The sequence below is a fragment of the Bombina bombina genome, chromosome 1 (assembly GCF_027579735.1).
Source record: "Bombina bombina isolate aBomBom1 chromosome 1, aBomBom1.pri, whole genome shotgun sequence".
In the NCBI taxonomy this organism is placed as follows: domain Eukaryota; kingdom Metazoa; phylum Chordata; class Amphibia; order Anura; family Bombinatoridae; genus Bombina; species Bombina bombina.
The window spans coordinates 1,475,464,076-1,475,487,082 of NC_069499.1; the positions used below are offsets into that span (position 1 = coordinate 1,475,464,076).

Consider the following 23,007-nt stretch of genomic DNA (forward strand, 5'->3'; position numbering starts at 1 on the left):
GTGCTGGTATGTACTATTTACTCTGAAACAGAAAAGGATGAAGATTTCTGTTTGTAAGAGGAAGATGATTTTAGCAGACAGTAACTAAAATCGGTTGCTGTTTCCACATAGGACTGTTGAGATGAAGTAACTTCAGTTGGGGGAAACAGTTAGCAGACTTTTCTGCTTAAGGTATGACTAGCCATATTTCTAACAAGACTGTGTAATGCTGGAAGGCTGTCATTTCCCCTCATGGGGACCGGTAAGCCATTTTCTTAGTAAAAAAAAAAAGAATAAAGGGCTTATTATGGGCTAAAAAACTGGTAGACATTTTTATGGGCTAAATCGATTGCTTTATTTGTGCATATTATTCAAATTTAGGCTAACAATTGACATTTATAATCTTGGGGAACGTTTATAAAACGGCAGGCACTGTATTGGACACCTTTTTCAGTCAGGGGGCCTTTCTAGTCATAGACTGAGCCTCATTTTCGCGCCATTAATGCGCAGTTGTTTTTTGAGAACAGGGCATGCAGATGCATGTGTGTGGATCTAAGAATCTCTGAAAAAGCTTTTAGAAGGCGTCATTTGGTATCGTATTCCCCTCAGGGCTTGGTTGGGTCTTTGCAAAGACTGTATCTGGGACTGTATAGGGGTTAAATTGAAAAACGTCTCCGGTTCCGTTATTTTAAGGGTTAAAGCTCTGAAATTTGGTGTGCAATACTTTTAAGGCTTTAAGACATATTCAGTAATAAAGTGTTTTCTGTTTGAAATTTAAAGTGACAGTAACGGTTTTATTTTAAAACGTTTTTTGTGCATTGTTGACAAGTTTAAGCCTGTTTAACATGTCTATACCTTCAGATAAGCTATGTTCTATATGTATGAAAGCCAATGTGTCTCCCCATTTAAATTTATGTGATAATTGTGCCATAGCGTCCAAACAAAGTAAGGACAGTACTGCCACAAATAATGATATTGCCCAAGATGATTCCTCAAATGAGGGGAGTAAACATGATACTACATCATCTCCTACTGTGTCTACACCAGTTTTGCCCATGCAGGAGGCCCCTAGTACATCTAGTGCGCCAATACTTATTACCATGCAAACGGCTGTAATGGATAACTCCATAGCAAATCTTTTATCCAAAATGCCTACCTATCAGAGAAAGCGCGATTGCTCTGTTTTAAACACTGAAGAGCAAGAGGACGCTGATGATAATTGTTCTGTCATACCCTCACACCAATCTGAAGGGGCCATGAGGGAGGTTTTGTCTGAGGGAGAAATTTCAGATTCAGGAAAAATTTCTCATCAAGCTGAACCTGATGTTGTGACATTTAAATTTAAATTAGAACATCTCCGCGCGCTGCTTAAGGAGGTGCTATCTACTCTGGATGATTGTGACAATTTGGTCATTCCAGAGAAATTATGGACAGGTTCCTAGAGGTTCCGGTGCCCCCCGACGCTTTTCCTATACCCAAGCGGGTGGCGGACATAGTAAATAAAGAGTGGGAAAAGCCCGGCATACCTTTTGTTCCTCCCCCTATATTTAAGAAATTATTTCCTATGGTCGACCCCAGAAAGGACTTATGGCAGACAGTCCCCAAGGTCGAGGGGGCAGTTTCTACTCTAAACAAACACATTACTATTCCTATCGAAGATAGTTGTGCTTTCAAAGATCCTATGGATAAAAAATTGGAAGGTTTGCTTAAAAAGATTTTTGTACAGCAAGGCTACCTTCTACAACCAATTTCATGCATTGTTCCTGTCACTACGGCAGCGTGGTTCTGGTTCAAGGAACTAGAAAAGTCGCTCAGTAGAGAAACTCCATATGAGGAGGTTATGGACAGAGTTCACGCACTTAAATTGGCTAACTCTTTTATTTTAGATGCCGCTTTGCAATTAGCAAAATTAGCGGCGAAAAATTCAGGGTTTGCTATTGTGGCGCGCAGAGCGCTTTGGCTAAAGTCTTGGTCAGCGGATGTGTCATCCAAGACAAAATTACTTAACATTCCTTTCAAATGTAAAACTTTATTTGGACCTGATTTGAAAGAGATTATTTCAGACATCACTGGGGGAAAGGGCCACGCCCTTCCACAGGATAGGTCTTTTAAGGCTAAAAATAAGCCTAATTTTCGTCCCTTTCGCAGAAATGGACCAGCCTCTAATTCTGCATCCTCTAAGCAAGAGGGTAATGCCTCACAACCCAAACCAGCCTGGATACCAATGCAAGGCTGGAACAAAGGTAAGCAGGCCAAGAAGCCTGCCACTGCTAACAAGACAGCATGAAGGAGTAGCCCCCGATCCGGGACAGGATCTGGTGGGGGGCAGACTCTCTCTCTTTGCTCAGGCTTTGGGAAAGAGATGTTCAGGATCCTTGGGCGCTAGAAATAGTTTCTCAAGGTTATCTCCTGGAATTCAAGGAACTACCCCCAAGGGGAAGGTTCCACAAGTCTCACTTATCCTCAAACCAAATAAAGAGACAGGCATTCTTACATTGTGTAGAAGACCTGTTAAAGATGGGAGTGATACACCCAGTTCCAATAAAGGAACAAGGAATGGGATTTTATTCCAATCTGTTCGTAGTTCCCAAAAAAGAGGGAACGTTCAGACCAATTTTGGATTTGAAGATCCTAAACAAATTTCTCAGGGTACCATCGTTCAAAATGGAAACTATTCGAACGATTCTACCCACCATCCAGGAAAGTCAATTTATGACTACCGTGGATCTAAAGGATGCGTACCTACATATCCCTATCCACAAGGAACATCATCAGTTCCTAAGGTTCGCTTTTCTGGACAAACATTACCAGTTTGTGGCTCTTCCATTCGGATTAGCCACTGCTCCAAGGATTTTCACAAAGGTGCTAGGGTCCCTTCTAGCGGTTCTAAGACCAAGGGGCATTGCAGTAGTACCTTACTTGGACGACATTCTAATACAAGCGTCGTCCCTGTCAAAGGCAAAGGCTCATACGGACATCGTTCTAGCCTTTCTCACATCTCACGGATGGAAGGTGAACAAAGAAAAGAGTTCTCTGTCCCCGTCAACAAGAGTTCCCTTCTTGGGAACAATAATAGATTCCTTAGAAATGAGGATTTTTCTGACAGAGGTCAGAAAATCAAATCTTCTAAGCTCTTGTCAAGTGCTTCATTCTGTTCCTCGTCCTTCCATAGCGCAGTGCATGGAAGTAATAGGATTGATGGTTGCAACAATGGACATAGTTCCTTTTGCACGAATTCATCTAAGACCATTACAACTGTGCATGCTCAAACAGTGGAATGGGGATTATACAGACTTGTCTCCAATGATTCAAGTAGATCAAAAGACCAGAGATTCACTCCGTTGGTGGCTGACCCTGGACCATCTGTCCCAGGGAATGAGCTTCCGCAGGCCAGAGTGGGTCATTGTCACGACCGACGCCAGTCTAGTGGGCTGGGGTGCGGTCTGGGAATCCCTGAAAGCTCAGGGTCTATGGTCTCGGGAAGAGTCTCTTCTCCCGATAAACATTCTGGAACTGAGAGCGATATTCAATGCTCTCAGAGCTTGGCCTCAACTAGCAAAGGCCAAATTCATAAGGTTCCAATCAGACAACATGACGACTGTTGCTTATATCAATCATCAAGGGGGAACAGAGTTCCCTGGCGATGAAAGAAGTGACCAAAATAATTCAATGGGCGGAGGATCACTCCTGCCACTTGTCTGCGATCCACATCCCAGGAGTGGAAAATTGGGAAGCGGATTTTCTGAGTCGTCAGACTTTTCATCCGGGGGAGTGGGAACTCCATCCGGAAATCTTTGCCCAAATAACTCAATTATGGGGCATTCCAGACATGGATTTGATGGCGTCTCGTCAGAACTTCAAGGTTCCTTGCTACGGGTCCAGATCCAGGGATCCCAAGGCGACTCTAGTAGATGCACTAGTAGCACCTTGGACTTTCAACCTAGCTTACGTATTCCCACCGTTTCCTCTCATTCCCAGGCTGGTAGCCAGGATCAATCAGGAGATCTTGATAGCTCCTGCGTGGCCACGCAGGACTTAGTATGCAGACCTGGTGAATATGTCATCGGCTCCACCATGGAAGCTACCTTTGAGACAGGACCTTCTTGTTCAAGGTCCATTCGAACACCCAAATCTGGTCTCCCTCCAACTGACGGCTTGGAGATTGAACGCTTGATTCTATCAAAGCGTGGGTTTTCAGATTCGGTGATCGATACTCTGGTTCAGGCCAGAAAACCTGTAACTAGAAAAATTTACCATAAAATATGGAAAAAATATATCTGTTGGTGTCAATCCAAAGGATTCCCATGGAATAAGATAAAAATTCCTAAGATTCTCTCCTTTCTTCAAGAAGGTTTGGAGAAAGGATTATCTGCAAGTTCTCTAAAGGGACAGATCTCTGCTTTATCTGTCTTACTACACAAAAGACTGGCAGCTGTGCCAGATGTTCAAGCATTTGTTCAGGCTCTGGTTAGGATCAAGCCTGTTTACAGACCTTTGACTCCTCCCTGGAGTCTAAATCTAGTTCTTTCAGTTCTTCAAGGGGTTCAGTTTGAACCCTTACATTCCATAGATATTAAGTTACTATCTTGGAAAGTTTTGTTTTTGGTTGCAATTTCTTCTGCTAGAAGAGTTTCAGAGTTATCTGCTCTGCAGTGTTCTCCTCCTTATCTGGTGTTCCATGCAGATAAGGTGGTTTTGCGTACTAAGCCTGGTTTTCTTCCTAAAGTTGTTTCTAACAAAAATATTAACCAGGAGATAGTTGTACCTTCTTTGTGTCCGAATCCAGTTTCAAAGAAGGAACGTTGTTACACAATTTGGACGTTGTCCGTGCTCTAAAGTTCTATTTAGAGGCTACTAAAGATTTCAGACAAACATCTTCCTTGTTTGTTGTTTATTCTGGTAAGAGGAGAGGTCAAAAAGCGACTTCTACCTCTCTTTCCTTTTGGCTTAAAAGCATCATCCGATTGGCTTATGAGACTGCCGGACGGCAGCCTCCTGAAAGAATCACAGCTCACTCCACTAGGGCTGTGGCTTCCACATGGGCCTTCAAGAACGAGGCTTCTGTTGACCAGATATGTAAGGCAGCGACTTGGTCTTCACTGCACACTTTTGCCAAATTTTACAAATTTGATACTTTTGCTTCTTCTGAGGCTATTTTTTGGAGAAAGGTTTTGCAAGCTGTGGTTCCTTCCGTTTAGGTAACCTGATTTGCTCCCTCCCTTCATCCGTGTCCTAAAGCTTTGGTATTGGTTCCCACAAGTAAGGATGACGCCGTGGACCGGACACACCAATGTTGGAGAAAACAGAATTTATGCTTACCTGATAAATTGCTTTCTCCAACGGTGTGTCCGGTCCACGGCCCGCCCTGGTTTTTTAATCAGGTCTGATGAATTATTTTCTCTAACTACAGTCACCACGGTATCATATGGTTTCTCCTATATATATTTCCTCCTGTCCGTCGGTCGAATGACTGGGGTGGGCGGAGCCTAGGAGGGATCATGTGACCAGCTTTGCTGGGACTCTTTGCCATTTCCTGTTGGGGAAGAGAATATCCCACAAGTAAGGATGACGCCGTGGACCGGACACACCGTTGGAGAAAGCAATTTATCAGGTAAGCATAAATTCTGTTTTTAATGGGGTTATTTAAGCTTAACTGGAGCTTTTTGTAAGTTTTAGATTTGTATAGGTTGAACTCAATGGACTTCAGTCTTTTTTCAACCTTATCTACTATGTTACTATGTAAATCGCATTCCTGGGGGAAATGAGAGAGAGACGGGTACTAAAATGTAATTGTTCTATTTAATTATATAGTGAGAGATAAGATATGGGAGACTGTGTGTGTATATATATATATATATATATAATGTCATGGATAGGATTGCACAATCATACTTTAAATAATGCCACGGTGCACTGCTAATATCATAACTATACTCTCCAGGCAGCTCACTGGTCTTTGCAATAAAACTCGAATTTATTATATCAGATTAAAAAACAAACGTTTCGGCACTGCATTGTGCCTTTGTCAATGTTATACAACAACAAGTATAACATTGACAAAGGCACTATATATATATATATATATATATATATATATATATATATATATATATATATATATATATATATATATATATATATATATATATATATATATATATATATATATATATATACATACATACATACATACATACATACATACATACATACATACATACATACATACATACATACATACATACATACATACATACATACATACATACATACATACATACATACATACATACATACATACATGTGGCCCTCGTTTTACAACGGTTCAATTTACACCGTTTCAGAATAACAACCTTTTTTTCCAGTCATGTGACTGCTATTGAAAAGTATTAAGAAGCAGTGCATTTATTAAAATAGCCAGTAGGTGGAGCTGTCCGCTTGTGTTGCAGCAAAGCCAAGCAAGCTGAAATGAATCAGTTTAACCAGACCTGAGCTATCGAGCAGATTTCAAAGGAACAAGATCTTCCTGTCTATAAATCAGTCCAGATTGGAATGCATAGAAAGAACTGTTTGCAAAAAAAAAGTGAAGTCTGTGTTGTGTGATTATTGTATTATGTTTATAATGCTGTTTAGCAAATGTTTTTGTTCATTTAACTTAGTTTAATTATATATTCTGTGTTGTGTGATTATTTTATTAGGTTTACAATGCTGTTTAGCATTTAAAGTCTTCATTTCAAAGCTTTAAAAATAATGTATTAGGTGTTACTTATGACAATTTTGAGAGGGACCTGGAACCTATCTCCCTCACTTCCGATTGACTTACATTATAAACTGGGTTTCAATTTACAACGGTTTTGATTTACAACCATTTCTTCTGGAACCTAACCCCGGCGTAAACTGAGGGCTACCTGTGTGTGTGTGTGTGTGTGTATATACACACACGGAGATGGCTCAGAGTTTTTTGGTGTTTAAATGTAGTTTTTATTCTTCTATCAAGAGTTTGTTATTTTAAAATAGTGCTGGTATGTACTATTTACTCTGAAACAGAAAAGAGATGAAGATTTCTGTTTGTAAGAGGAAAATGATTTTAGCAACCGTTACTAAAATCGATGGCTGTTTCCACACAGGACTGTTGAGAGGAATTAACTTCAGTTGGGGGAAACAGTGAGCAGACTTTGGCTGCTTGAGATATGACACATTTCTAACAAGACTTGGTAATGCTGGAAGCTGTCATTTTCCCTATGGGATCCGGTAAGCCATTTTCTTAATTTTCAATATAAGAATACAAGGGCTTCACAAGGGCTTTAAAGACTGGTAGACATTTTTCTGGGCCAAAACGATTACTATATAAGCATGTTTAATGGTTTATAACTTAGGAGAGTTATTTTAATCTTGGCAAATTGTTTAAAAAAACGGACAGGCACTGTATTGGACACCTTTTTCACTGGGGGCCTTTTCTAGTCATAGGCAGAGCCTCATTTTCGCGCCAGTAATGCGCAGTTGTTTTTGAGAAGCAAGGCGTGCAGATGCATGTGTGAGGAGCTCAGATCCACTGAAAAAGCTTATTGAAGGCGTCATTTGGTATCGTATTCCCCTCTGGGCTTGGTTGGGTCTCAGCAAAGCAGATACCAGGGACTGTATAGGGGTTAAATGTAAAAACGGCTCCGGTTCCGTTATTTTTAGAGTTAAAGCTTTCAAATTTGGCGTGCAATACTTTTAAGGCTTTATGACACTGTGGTGAAATTTTGGTGAATTTTGAACATTTCCTTCATACTTTTGCGTATGTTCAGTAAAAAAGTGTGTTCAGTTTAAAATTTAAAGAGACAGTAACGGTTTTATTTTAAAACGTTTTTTGTGCTTTGTTACCAAGTTTATGCCTATTAACATGTCTGAACTATCAGATAGACGATGTTCTGTATGTTCGGAAGCCAAGGTTCCTATCCATTTAAATATATGTGATAAATGTGACAAACAAAGTAGGGACAATGATACCACTGATAATAATGTTGCCCAAAACGATTCCTTAAGTGAGGGGAGTAAGCATGGTACTGCATCATCCCCTTCTATGTCTACACCAGTCTTGCCCACTCAGGAGGCCCCTAGTACATCTAGTGCCCCAATCCTCCTTACTATGCAACAATTAACGGCTGTAATGGATAATTCTATTAAAAACATTTTAGCCAAAATGCCCACTTATCAGCGAAAGCGCGACAGCTCTGTTTTAGATACTGAAGAGCATGAGGACGCTGATGATAATGGTTCTGACATGCCCTTACACCAGTCTGAAGGGGCTAGGGAGGTTTTGTCTGAGGGAGAAATTTCAGATTCAGGAAAAATTTCTCAACAAGCTGAACCTGATGTTATTACATTTAAATTTAAATTGGAACATCTCCGCGCTCTGCTTAAGGAGGTGTTATCTACTCTGGATGATTGTGACAATTTGGTCATTCCAGAGAAATTATGTAAAATGGACAGGTTCCTAGAGGTCCCGGTGCCCCCCGAAGCTTTTCCTATACCCAAGCGGGTGGCGGACATTGTAAATAAAGAATGGGAAAGGCCCGGCATACCTTTTGTCCCTCCCCCTATATTTAAGAAATTATTTCCTATGGTCGACCCCAGGAAGGACTTATGGCAGACAGTCCCCAAGGTCGAAGGGGCGGTTTCTACTCTAAACAAACGCACCACTATCCCTATAGAAGATAGTTGTGCTTTTAAAGATCCTATGGACAAAAAATTAGAGGGTTTGCTTAAAAAGATGTTTGTTCAGCAAGGTTACCTTCTACAACCAATTTCATGCATTGTTCCTGTCACTACAGCAGCGTGTTTCTGGTTCGAGGGACTAGAAAAGTCGCTCAATCAAGCATCCTCTTATGAGGAGGTTATGGGCAGAGTTCAAGCACTTAAGTTGGCTAACTCTTTTACCTTAGACGCCACTTTGCAATTAGCTAGATTAGCGGCGAAAAATTCAGGGTTTGCTATTGTGGCGCGCAGAGCGCTTTGGCTAAAGTCTTGGTCAGCGGATGCGTCCTCCAAGAACAAATTGCTTAACATACCTTTCAAGGGGAAAACGCTGTTTGGCCCTGACTTGAAAGAGATTATTTCAGATATCACTGGGGGTAAGGGCCACGCCCTTCCTCAGGATAGGTCTTTTAAGGCTAAAAATAAACCAAATTTTCGTCCCTTTCGCAGAAACGGACCAGCCCCAAGTTCTACATCCTCTAAGCAAGAGGGTAATACTTCTCAAACCAAGCCAGCCTGGAGGCCAATGCAAGGCTGGAACAAAGGTAAGCAGGCCAAGAAACCTGCCACTGCTACCAAGACAGCATGAGACGTTGGCCCCCGATCCGGGACCGGATCTGGTGGGGGGCAGACTTTCTCTCTTCGCTCAGGCTTGGGCAAGAGATGTTCTGGATCCTTGGGCGCTAGAAATAGTCTCCCAAGGTTATCTTCTGGATTTCAAGGAGCTACCCCCAAGGGGAAGGTTCCACAGGTCTCAATTGTCTTCAGACCACATAAAAAGACAGGCATTCTTACATTGTGTAGAAGACCTGTTAAAAATGGGAGTGATTCATCCTGTTCCATTAGGAGAACAAGGGATGGGATTCTACTCCAATCTGTTCATAGTTCCCAAAAAAGAGGGAACATTCAGACCAATCTTAGATCTCAAGATCCTAAACAAATTTCTCAAGGTTCCATCGTTCAAAATGGAAACCATTCGGACAATTCTTCCTACCATCCAGGAAGGTCAATTCATGACCACGGTGGATTTAAAGGATGCGTATCTACATATTCCTATCCACAAGGAACATCATCGGTTCCTAAGGTTCGCCTTTCTGGACAAGCATTACCAGTTTGTGGCACTTCCATTCGGATTAGCCACTGCTCCAAGAATTTTCACAAAGGTACTAGGGTCCCTTCTAGCGGTGCTAAGACCAAGGGGCATTGCAGTAGTACCTTACTTGGACGACATACTGATTCAAGCGTCGTCCCTACCACAAGCAAAGGCTCATACGGACATTGTCCTGGCCTTTCTCAGATCTCACGGGTGGAAAGTGAACGTAGAAAAAAGTTCTCTATCTCCGTCAACAAGAGTTCCCTTCTTGGGAACAATAATAGACTCCTTAGAAATGAGGATTTTTCTGACAGAGGCCAGAAAATCAAAACTTCTAAGCTCTTGTCAAGTACTTCATTCTGTTCTTCTTCCTTCCATAGTGCAGTGCATGGAAGTAATAGGTTTGATGGTCGCGGCAATGGACATAGTTCCTTTTGCGCGAATTCATCTAAGACCATTACAACTGTGCATGCTCAGTCAGTGGAATGGGGATTATACAGACTTGTCTCAGACGATACAAGTAGATCAGAGGACCAGAGATTCACTCCGTTGGTGGCTGTCCCTGGACAACCTGTCACAAGGGATGAGCTTCCGCAGACCAGAGTGGGTCATTGTCACGACCGACGCCAGTCTGGTGGGCTGGGGCGTGGTCTGGGAACCCCTGAAAGCTCAGGATCTTTGGTCTCGGGAAGAATCTCTTCTCCCGATAAATATTCTGGAACTGAGAGCGATATTCAATGCTCTCAAGGCTTGGCCTCAGCTAGCAAAGGCCAAATTCATACGGTTTCAATCAGACAACATGACGACTGTTGCGTATATCAACCATCAGGGGGGAACAAGGAGTTCCCTGGCGATGGAAGAAGTGACCAGAATAATTCAATGGGCGGAGACTCACTCCTGCCACTTGTCTGCAATCCACATCCCAGGAGTGGAAAATTGGGAAGCGGATTTTCTGAGTCGTCAGACATTTCATCCGGGGGAGTGGGAACTCCATCCGGAAATCTTTGCCCAAATAATTCAATTGTGGGGCATTCCAGACATGGATCTGATGGCGTCTCGTCAGAACTTCAAGGTTCCTTGCTACGGGTCCAGATCCAGGGATCCCAAGGCGACTCTAGTGGACGCACTAGCAGCACCTTGGAGCTTCAACCTAGCTTATGTGTTCCCACCGTTTCCTCTCATTCCCAGGCTGGTAGCCAGGATCAAACAGGAGAGGGTATCGGTGATCTTGATAGCTCCTGCGTGGCCACGCAGGACTTGGTATGCAGATCTGGTGAATATGTCATCGGCTCCACCGTGGAAGCTACCTTTGAGACAGGACCTTCTTGTTCAAGGTCCGTTCGAACATCCGAATCTGGCCTCACTCCAACTGACTGCTTGGAGATTGAACGCTTGATTTTATCAAAGCGAGGGTTCTCAGATTCTGTCATTGATACTCTTGTTCAGGCTAGAAAGCCTGTAACTAGAAAAATCTACCATAAAATATGGAAAAAATATATCTGTTGGTGTGAATCTAAAGGATTCCCATGGAACAAGATAAAAATTCCTAAGATTCTATCCTTTCTTCAAGAAGGTTTGGAGAAAGGATTATCTGCAAGTTCTTTGAAGGGACAGATTTCTGCTTTATCTGTTTTACTTCACAAAAAGCTGGCGGCTGTTCCAGATGTTCAAGCTTTTGTTCAGGCTCTGGTTAGAATCAAGCCTGTTTACAAACCTTTGACTCCTCCTTGGAGTCTCAATTTAGTTCTTTCAGTTCTTCAGGGGGTTCCGTTTGAACCCCTACATTCCGTTGATATCAAGTTATTATCTTGGAAAGTTTTGTTTTTGGTTGCAATTTCTTCTGCTAGAAGAGTTTCAGAGTTATCTGCTCTGCAGTGTTCTCCTCCTTATCTGGTGTTCCATGCAGATAAGGTGGTTTTGCGTACTAAACCTGGTTTTCTTCCGAAAGTTGTTTCTAACAAAAATATTAACCAGGAGATAGTCGTGCCTTCTTTGTGTCCGAATCCAGTTTCAAAGAAGGAACGTTTATTACACAATTTGGATGTAGTTCGTGCTCTAAAATTCTATTTAGAGGCTACAAAGGATTTCAGACAAATATCTTCCTTGTTTGTTGTTTATTCTGGTAAAAGGAGAGGTCAAAAGGCAACTTCTACCTCTCTCTCTTTTTGGCTTAAAAGCATCATCAGATTGGCTTATGAGACTGCGGGACGGCAGCCTCCTGAAAGAATCACAGCTCATTCCACTAGGGCCGTGGCTTCCACATGGGCCTTCAAGAACGAGGCTTCTGTTGATCAGATGTGTAAGGCAGCGACTTGGTCTTCACTGCACACTTTTACCAAATTTTACAAATTTGATACTTTTGCTTCTTCTGAGGCTATTTTTGGGAGAAAGGTTTTGCAAGCCGTGGTGCCTTCCATCTAGGTGACCTGATTTGCTCCCTCCCATCATCCGTGTCCTAAAGCTTTGGTATTGGTTCCCACAAGTAAGGATGACGCCGTGGACCGGACACACCTATGTTGGAGAAAACAGAATTTATGTTTACCTGATAAATTACTTTCTCCAACGGTGTGTCCGGTCCACGGCCCGCCCTGGTTTTTTAATCAGGTCTGATGATTTATTTTCTTTAACTACAGTCACCACGGTATCATATGATTTCTCCTATGCAAATATTCCTCCTTTACGTCGGTCGAATGACTGGGGAAGGCGGAGCCTAGGAGGGATCATGTGACCAGCTTTGCTGGGCTCTTTGCCATTTCCTGTTGGGGAAGAGAATATCCCCACAAGTAAGGATGACGCCGTGGACCGGACACACCGTTGGAGAAAGTAATTTATCAGGTAAACATAAATTCTGTTTTTTATTGACCCGAATCTAATTTACGTTATATGTAGTTAAAGGGACATGAAACCCAAACATTTTCTTTCATGATTCAGATAGAGCACCAGTTTTCAAACCTGTCTTTAGATTAAACACATATATAAAAAAAAGCCCAGGGACATGTTGGAGGGGATGTGAACAGGTAGGACATATGAAACACATTTGGTGGGAGTGCACGCTTATTAACCATTTTTGGCATGATATATTCAGGGATATTAACCCCTTAATGACCACAGCACTTTTCCATTTTCTGTCCGTTTGGGACCAAGGCTATTTTTACATTTTTGCGGTGTTTGTGTTTAGCTGTAATTTTCCTCTTACTCATTTACTGTACCCACACATATTATATACCGTTTTTCTCGCCACTAAATGGACTTTCTAAAGATACCATTATTTTCATCATATCTTATAATTTACTATAAAAAAAAATATAAAATATGAGGAAAAATTGAAAAAAACACACTTTTTCTAACTTTGACCCCCAAAATCTGTTACATATCTACAACCACCAAAAAACACCCATGCTAAATAGTTTCAAAATTTTGTCCTGAGTTTAGAAATACCCAATGTTTACATGTTCTTTGCTTTTTGTGCAAGTTATAGGGCCATAAATACAAGTAGCACTTTGCTATTTCCAAACCACTTTTTTCCAAAATTAGCGCTAGTTACATTAGAACACTAATATCTTTAAGGAATCCCTGAATATCCCTTGACATGTATATATTTTTTTTTAGTAGACATCCCAAAGTATTGATCTAGGACAATTTTGGTATATTTCATACCACCATTTCACCGCCAAATGCGATCAAATACAAAAAATCATTCACTTTTTCACAAATTTTTTCACAAACTTTTGGTTTCTCACTGAAATTATTTACAAACAACTTGTGCAATTATGGCATAAATGGTTGTAAATTCTTCTCTGGGATCCCCTTTGTTCAGAAATAGCAGACATATATGGCTTTGGCGTTGCTTTTTGGTAATTAGAAGGCCGCTAAATGCCACTGCGCACCACAAGTGTATTATGCCCAGCAGTTAAGGGGTTAATTAGGGAGCTTTTAGGGAGCTTGTAGGGTTAATTTTAGCTTTAGTGTAGTATAGTAGACAACCCCAAGTATTGATCTAGGCACATTTTGGTATATTTCATGCCACCATTTCACCGCCAAATGCGATCAAATTGAAAAAAAAGTTAAATTTTTCACAATTTTAGGTTTCTCACTGAAATAATTTACAAACAGCTTGTGCAATTATGGCACAAATGGTTGTAAATACTTGTCTGGGATCCCCTTTGTTCAGAAATAGCAGACATATATGACTTTGGCGTTGCTTTCTGGTAATTAGAAGGCCGCTAAATCCTGCTGCGCCTCACACGTGTATTCTGGCTAGCAGTGAAGGGGTTAATTAGGGAGTTTGTAGGGAGCTTGCAGGATTAATTTTAGCTTTAGTGTAGAGATCAGCCTCCCACCTGACACATCCCACCCCCTGATCCCTCCCAAACAGCTCCCTTCCCTCCCCCACCCCACAATTGTCCCAGCCATCTTAAGTACTGGCAGAAAGTCTGCCAGTACTAAAATAAAAGGGTTTTTTAAAAAATAAATATTTTTTTTTAGCATATTTACATATGCTAGGGTGTAGGATCCCCCCCTTAGCCCCCAACCTCCCTGATCCCCCCCCCAAAACCGCTCTCTGACCATCCCCTCTGCCTCATTGGGGGCCATCTTGGGTACTGGCAGCTGTCTGCCAGTACCCAGTTTGCAAAAAAAAAGGGCTTTTTTATATTTATTTGTCTTTTTTCTGTAGTGTAGCTTCCCCCCCCACACAGACAAACCCCCACCACCTTGCTGATCTTTTTTTTTTTTAACAAATATTAGGGCATTTAAACATTTTTGCTAACACATTTTCTGTAGTGTAGCGGTTCCCACCCGCTCCCTCCCCGTGCACGCGCCCGCCCCCCCGGGCGCGCGCCCGTGCGCGCCCCCGCTCATCCCCGCCCACGATCCCGCCCCCCCTGCACATAACCAGGGCCATCGATGGCCGCCACCCGCTTCCCGGTCCGGCTCCCACCCACCAACGCAGGGAACCACCGATCTCCGGTGCAGAGAGGGCCACAGAGTGGCTCTCTCTGCACCGGATGGCTTAAAAAAGTTATTGCAGGATGCCTCCATATCGAGGCATCACTGCAATAACCGGAAAGCAGCTGGAAGCGAGCAGGATCGCTTCCAGCTGCTTTCCAAACCGAGGACGTGCAGGGTACGTTCTCAGGCATTAACTGCCTTTTTTTTGAAGACGTACCCTGCACGTCCTCGGTCGTTAAGGGGTTAATAAGATTCTATCAACGCAATTGTGCCCGAATCCCGAGGTGATTCTGCTCCAAAAAAATCCCCAGGTAACATGCAAGATTCGTGAGCAACTATTTCAAATCATGTAAAACGCAGCTAAGCAATTGATACCTAGATACTGGAAGTCCACTACAATACACAGTTTTCAAACCTGTCTTTAGACCTCTCTAACATTCCAGATTTTCAGGATTACCTTGGTTGAGAGCAGGTAAAATAACCATGTTTACTGATTGGCTGATTATTTCACCTGTGCTTTAGTTCAGATATCCTCTAAGCCAGTGAGACAGTGGATTACATTTTTAACAACTTTTCAATTTACTTGTATTATGTCATTTGCTTCATTCTCTTTTTATCATTTGTTGAAGAAGCAGCAATGCACTACTGAGAGCTGGCTGAAAGCATATATGTGCACCACCAATCAGCAGCTCCTGGGTCTACATAGGTTTCCTTTTTGTACAAAACAAACTTCATAATAGATGTAAATTGGAAACGTGTATAAAATTGCATGCTCTATCTGAATCAAGAAAGAATAAAATGTGGGTTTCATGTCCCTATTTAATATACAAATATAAACTTAAATGTCCCATACGTTATAACATCTGCAGCTGGTATAACTAGTAATTGGAAACATTAAAGGGACAGTCAACCCAAAAATAATTCTAAGTGATATATATCATACTCGTTCCCTGCTTTAGCGCATGCGCAATGCGCTGATTTTACCAAAGGAAGAATGTTTGAAACCAGAACAAAAACACTGGCTCATTATTCACATTCCCCCTTCAGTAAAATCATTGCATTACGCATGCGCTAAAGCAAGGAACGAGTATGATTGCAAGGTTACTGCGATCACAAGTAGATGATAATGTAGCTGCTGACGAAATAGGGGAGGGGGCAGACCGATATTTTCAAACAGCAGAGGCGCGAACATTAAGTGCTTTTTCTTGTAAACGCTATATATTACAAAATTGGGCTACATTTGTAAATAATGATCTCTTAAAACTTTATATATAATTGTATTCTCTATCTCATGAGAGAATTTTTTTGCGTTTAATGTCCCTTTTAAGGGTAAACCTGTTTGACAGTACATTATCCCTTTAAGTTGTATATTGCAAAATATCTCCCAGATGTTTTAAACATAATTTTATACTCTCATTTTGTTGGTGAAATTTGTATTGTTTCATAGTCCAGGGAACTATTACTCACCTCTGCAGTGACAAGTCATGAACATATATAAATATATTCCTGTATATAAATATACTTACTGAATAGTATGTTTGGTTTCAGTGTCAAAACCCACATTTTTTTTGCCTTTTGGCCTCACAGTGTGCGACAACAATTTTTTACACTAATGTCCAGTTAAAGGGCCAATAAACACTTTGTAATTACAATAATTTTGCAGTTTTCCAATGCATTAACACAGGGGTCAGCAAATCTGTCCTAAATTTAATTTTAGGAGCCAGTAAGAATACTTAGTAGCCAGACAGTGGTATTTGTATAAAAATATGTGGAGAATAAGCCAAACAAGGTAGAGCTAGGGGTAACATGATTGGAGCCAGTGGCTTCTGGGTTTGTTGAGGCCTGCATTAACATATCAGCAAAGTCTGAATATTATTAGAACAGATTAACCCATTTTTTTCCCCCCAGTGATCACGCTTTCCTTTTTTGGAGGAGGCAATTCAGACTTCAGTTTGGAGAAGTCATGTTTGGCCTCAGTAGAAATGATTAGATAATAAACTGCATATTAGGGAGAAATATGTGGCAGGATTAGGTTTGTGAAGCCTGCAAAAATGTTCTTTCAGGTATCAGGACTGGAAAATCCAGTTTTCAGACTTGATACAAGACCAGAGGTACTATCTATGTGAAATGAGAGAGCCTCCATTTTGTCTGTAGCTTCTTGTCCTATAGCTGTACAGTAGTTTCTTTAGCCAAACCTTGTGTATTATGATGCCAGTGATGGATCTTGCTATGGGGAGTTAGTGGTTTTCAAGATGGGCACAGTCCATGAAGGGTTTCTTTGATACAGTGCAGTCATGGGATCCAACAAATACCCAGGCTCCTCCAGGCCAGAGTTTGCACGTGACGCGTGAAGTTGTTGCTCTTCAGAAAAGCAACACACTGGCTTACTGTTCCTACAGAACACTACTCCTTTTTTATTTCTGTCTGTGTTATCCCCATAGACTCTGACCTATCTTGTCCCTTAAACATCGCTGTCATTGCAATCTCCTGATACATCAAAGGGGTTACAATTCTAAACTAAAATGCCACTCATCTGAACTAATGTTGTTTTCCACCTTCTGTTTTTAATGTAGTTATTTCAAGCTGAAATTAGTTTGAACTCCCTGAAACATAAATTTAAATTGAAGTTTTAATTTTGTTGATATCATTTGCTTGAATGTGACCAAAACTAAATAAATATTTAATTCCGTATAAAATGTGTAATTATGTGTAGTGAAATATAACTTGTATTGTAATGTTCTCTAATTTTTTTTTTTTATTTTTTTTTTATGATAGACCTTTTAATGGAAAAAATGACATGCTGTAATTCTTTAGAAAATGTCATTTTGCATACCAGCACATATGGTCATAGAGTCTGTAGTGCAATACACGCTTTAACCCCTTAAGGACCACAGCACTTTTCCATTTTCTGTCCGTTTGGGACCAAGGCTATTTTTACATTTCTGAGGTGTTTGTGTTTAGCTGTAATTTTCCTCTTACTCATTTACTGTACCCACACATATTATATACCGTTTTTCTCGCCATTAAATGGACTTTCTAAACATACCATTATTTTCATCATATCTTATAATTTACTATTAAAAAAAATATAAAATATGAGGAAAAAATGGAAAAAAACACACTTTTTCTAACTTTGACCCCCAAAATCTGTTACACATCTACAACCACAAAAAAACACCCATGCTAAATAGTTTCTAAATTTTGTCCTGAGTTTAGAAATACCCAATGTTTACATGTGCTTTGCTTTTTTTGCAAGTTATAGGGAAATAAATACAAGTAGCACTTTGCTATTTCCAAACCACTTTTTTTTAAAATTAGCTCTAGTTACATTGGGACACTGATATCTTTCAGGAATCCCTGAATATCCATTGACATGCATATATTTTTTTTTAGAAGACATCCCAAAGTATTGATCTAGGCCCATTTTGGTATATTTCATGCCACCATTTCACTACCAAATGCGATCAAATAAAAAAATTTGTTCACTTTTTCACAAATTGTTTCACAAACTTTAGGTTTCTCACTGAAATTATTTACAAACAACTTGTGCAATTATGGCACAAATGGTTGTAAATGCTTCTCTGGGATCCCCTTTGTTCAGAAATTGCAGACATATATGGCTTTGGCATTGCTTTTTGGTATTTAGAAGGCCGCAAAATGCCACTGCGCACCACACATGTATTATGCCCAGCATTGAAGGGGTTAATTAGGAAGCTTGTAGGGAGCTTTTAGGGTTAATTTTAGCTTTAGTATAATGTAGTAGACAACCCAAAGTATTGATCTAGGCCCATTTTGGTATATTTCATGCCACCATTTCACCGCCAAATGCTAACAAATAAAAATAAAGCGTTAAATTTTTCACAATTTTAGGTTTCTCACTGAAATTATTTACAAACAGCTTGTGCAATTATGGCATAAATGGTTGTAAAAGCTTCTCTGGGATCCCCTTTGTTCAGAAATAGCAGATATATATGGCTTTGGCTTTGCTTTTTGGTAATTAGAAGGCAGCTAAATGCCGTTGCGCACCACACGTGTATAATGCCCAGCATTGAAGGGGTTAATTAGGGAGCTTGTAGGGAGCTTGCAGGGTTAATTTTAGCTTTAGTGTAGGTATCAACCTCCCACATGACACATGACACATCACACCCCCTGATCCCTCCCAAACAGCTCTCTTCCCTCCCCCACCCCACAATTGTCCCCGCCATCTTAAGTACTGGCAGTAAGTCTGCCAGTACTAAAATAAGAGTTTTTTTTGGGGATTAAAAAAAAAAAAAAAAGATAATTCTGCTCTGTAGGATCCCCCCCCTTAGCCCCCAACTTCCCTGATCTCCCCCCCCCCAAACAGCTCTCTAACCCCCCTCTCGGCCTTATTATGCGCCATATTGGGTACTGGCAGCTGTCTGCCAGTACCCAGTTTGAAATCAAATATGTTTTTTAAAACATTTTATTATTATGTTATTTTAAAAATAGTATTTTCTGTAGTGTAGCTGCCCCCCCTCAACCCCCAACCTCCCACCCTCCCAGATCGTTAACATTTGTAAAACATTTGCCCCCCCTCAACCCCCTCTCTCCCACCTTACAGTGTTTCATAGTGTAGGGTTCCCACCCGCGCACGCACCCGCTCCCACGCGCGCGCGCCCGCTCCCGTGCGTGCACGCTCCCGTGCACGCGCGCACGCCCGCTCTCGTGCACGCGCGCGCACCCATGCACGCGCGTGCACTCGATCCCGCCCCCCTTCCCCACCGATGGCCGCCCACCCGCCTCCCACGATCAGCTCCCACCCAACAACGAACAGGGCCATTGATGGCCTATGCAGAGAGGGCCACAGGACGGCTTAAAAATGTTATAGCAGGATGCCTCAATATCGAGGCATCACTGCTATAACATGAAAGCAGTTGGAAGTGATCAGGATCGCTTCCAGTGCTTTCAAAGACCAACGACGTACGGGGTACGTCCTTGGTCATTAACTGCATTTTTTTGCAGGACGTACCCCATACGTCGTTGGTCGTTAAGGGGTTAAAGGGACACGGAATCCAAATTTTTTCTTTCGTGATTCAGATAGAGCATGCAATCTTAAGCAACTTTCTAATTTACTCCTATAATCAATTTTTCTTCGTTCTATTGCTATCTTTATTTGAAAAAGAAGACATCTAAGCTTTTTTTTTTGGTTAAGAACTCTGGAAAGCACTTTTTAATTGGTGGATGAATGTATCCACAAATCAGCAAGGACAACCCAGGTTGTTCACCAAAAATGGGCCGGCATCTAAACTTACACTCTTGCATTTCAAATAAAGATACCAAGAGAATGAAGAAAATTTGATAATAGGAGTAAATTAGAAAGTTGCTTAAAATGTAGTGTCTGAATTACAAAAGAAAAAAATTGGGTTCAGTGTCCCTTTAACAAATCAGAGCATGTCATTTTTGCATTAGAAAGTCCCTTTAATTCCCACTTTTCCTGTAATTTGAATAGTTTGTTCCCATTTTTTCATAATAGAGGGCGAGGCTGGTTTTGACGATACATTATTCCGAACTGTGGCCCTGAAGCATTCTGCATAGAGATTGCTGATTTATATCATCGCTATTTGGTCACAGCAAAGGATATGTGATTAACAATACGTAAAGTGACAGTCAAGTCAAAATGTAACTTTCAAGATTCCGATAGGGTTTGCAGTTTAAACAACTTTCCAATTTGCTTGTATCATCTTGGTATTATTTGTTGAAAGCTAAACCTAGGTAGGCCGCCTCTGATCTCAGGGCATTTTGACTTTTTCTTACAGCTAGACAGTGCTAGTTTGTGTGCCATATAGATAAGTGCTCACTCCCTTGGAGTTATTTATGAGTCAGCACTAATTTGCTAAAATCCAAGTCTTTCAAAAGAACTGAGATAAGAGGGCAGTCTGCAGAGACTTAGATACAGAGGTAAAAAGTGTATTAATATAAGTGTTGGTTATGCAAACCCAAACATTTTCTTTCATGATTCAGATGGTAAAGCATACAATTTTAAACAACTTTCCATTTTACTTCTTATCTAATTTGCTTTGTTCTCTTGGTATCCTTTTGTTGAAAAGTATATCTACGTAGGCTCAGAAGCTGGGAGCTGGCTGGTGATTGGTGGCTGCACATATATGCCTCTTGTTATTGGCTTACTGATTGGTTCAATTAGCTCCCAGTAGTACATTGCTTCTCCTTCAAGAAAGGATAAGAAGAGAATGAAACAAAATTGATAATCAAAGTAAATGGGAAAGTTGTTTACAAATGTATGCTTGCCTCTAGCTGAATCATTTAATAATTTTTGTTTAATCTCATGTCCCAAGTCTGCAAAATAATGTTAACCAAAATTACTGTTCAAATACTTTTGCAAAACATCTGATTACAACATAAATATTTTAAATGTAAAGCTTGATTGATTTGGATTTCACATTTGCAAAGTCTAGAAAGGGTCCCGCCACACAAGCTAAATTGTAGGTGCAGCTGGTGGTGGCCAGTGAGGGGAAGTGGGGCCACCCATGCCTGAGTTTGTAGAGCCATAGCGTGTACAGTTATTTGGTAACAAACTCCTTAAATTACCTCTTACGTAAATTCCTGCTGGAATGGATATTCAATATAACACTGATGTCTGATTTACTAGAGAAGGGTCTGCCTGTTGTGGAGTACACATCCACTCAGCAGTGATCCTAATTGAGTTGGTCCAGATTTGGTATCTGAATCACTGGTCTAACACAACTGCTATAAATACTATACATGTACTGTTTATTTATGTGTGTTTATATAAAGTAAGTGATGCACCTTCAGATAGAGCAGGGCTCTTGCTTTAAATGGACAGTCTAGTCAAAATTAAACTTTCAAGATTCAGATAGTGTATGCAATTTACGTTTATCAAATATGCTTTGTTCTCTTGTTATTCTTTGTTGAAAGCTAAGGTAGGCTCATATGCTAATTTCTGAGCCCTTGAAGGCCGTTTCTTCTCTCAGTGCATTTTGACAGTTTTTTTTTTATATAGCTAGACAGCGTTAGTTTGTGTGCTATATATATATATATATATATATATATATATATATATATATATATATATATATATATATATATATATATATATATATATATATATATATATATATATATATATATATATATATATATATATATAAAACATTCTACACACCCTCTGCAGTTATTTATGAATCAGCACTGATTGGATAAAATGCAAGTCTGTCAAAGGAATTGAAATGAGGGGGCAGTCTACAGAGGCTTAGATGTAAGGTAATCACAGAGGTAAAAAGTGTATTAATATAACTGTTGGCTATGCAAAACTGGAGTAGATTGTCTTTAAATTCAGTGTTACTTTGTAGAAAGGGTGGTAGTTACATGGAAATAGTGTTTTGTACTTCCTACTATTGCTCAGTGGCTGATGGGGGGTCTTAATATAATTATCAGTAAATGAAGATAACTAGAAACAATACTTTTGTATTAATTGTTTAAAAGTAAATCAGTTTAACTAAAAAGAAATCTACTTGCTGGTATTTCATATACACACACTATATGTAATTTACTAAGATCAATATACTGCTGAAGCTATGTCGGTGAATTGCACAAGATGGGGTTAAGCTTTGTGCCATCACATGAAAACCACACACTTTAGTTTACCCAGACCCCCTGAGGCAGTTGATTTAGCAATTCAGGCAAAAATGAACCCATCACAGGACTCTGTTTATATGTAAACAGTGCCAGCCCTAGGATATTGCTGATGCATGCTCTGCAGCAGTCGGATCACAATCTGACCCATAATTCAGTGGGACACACAGAGCTGTGAGTATCATTGGGTTTTTAAATAAATGGAGCATTTGGTCTGTGCAGTAAGTCTGGTGGGGGTTTATATAAAGAGGTTGGTGGTGTAATGGTTTCTGCACACGGCCCTGAGGGAAGGGTGTCTGCATGGGGTTGTAGGGGCAACTTTAGTGGTTTTTATAGATAAACTGTGAAATATATTTACTGGTTTTGCTAGCAGCTCATTATTTTATTAAGGAATGTAATAAAGGTATACAATAGAATATATGCTAGTAATGTTTTTATTTGCTTAAGGTAGGTTATTTCACTGACATTTTTTAGGTTGTTCCAAATAAATCATGTTCCTGTTCTGAATGAACCAAGATTTTCTCTGGTGTTCCTCTTGTTTGTACAGGGTGTGTCAGTTGTCCTTATCAGCCAGTGAGACTATTGTAGGAAGTAAATGTAATCTAATACAGCAG

General features: G+C 40.5%; 1 protein-coding gene across 1 annotated transcript in view; it reads left to right on the forward strand.

Annotated features, from left to right (window-relative positions):
• Positions 1-23,007, forward strand: part of CDC42EP4 (CDC42 effector protein 4) — a 46,836-nt gene that overhangs the window by 20,918 nt on the left and 2,911 nt on the right. The window lies entirely within an intron of this gene.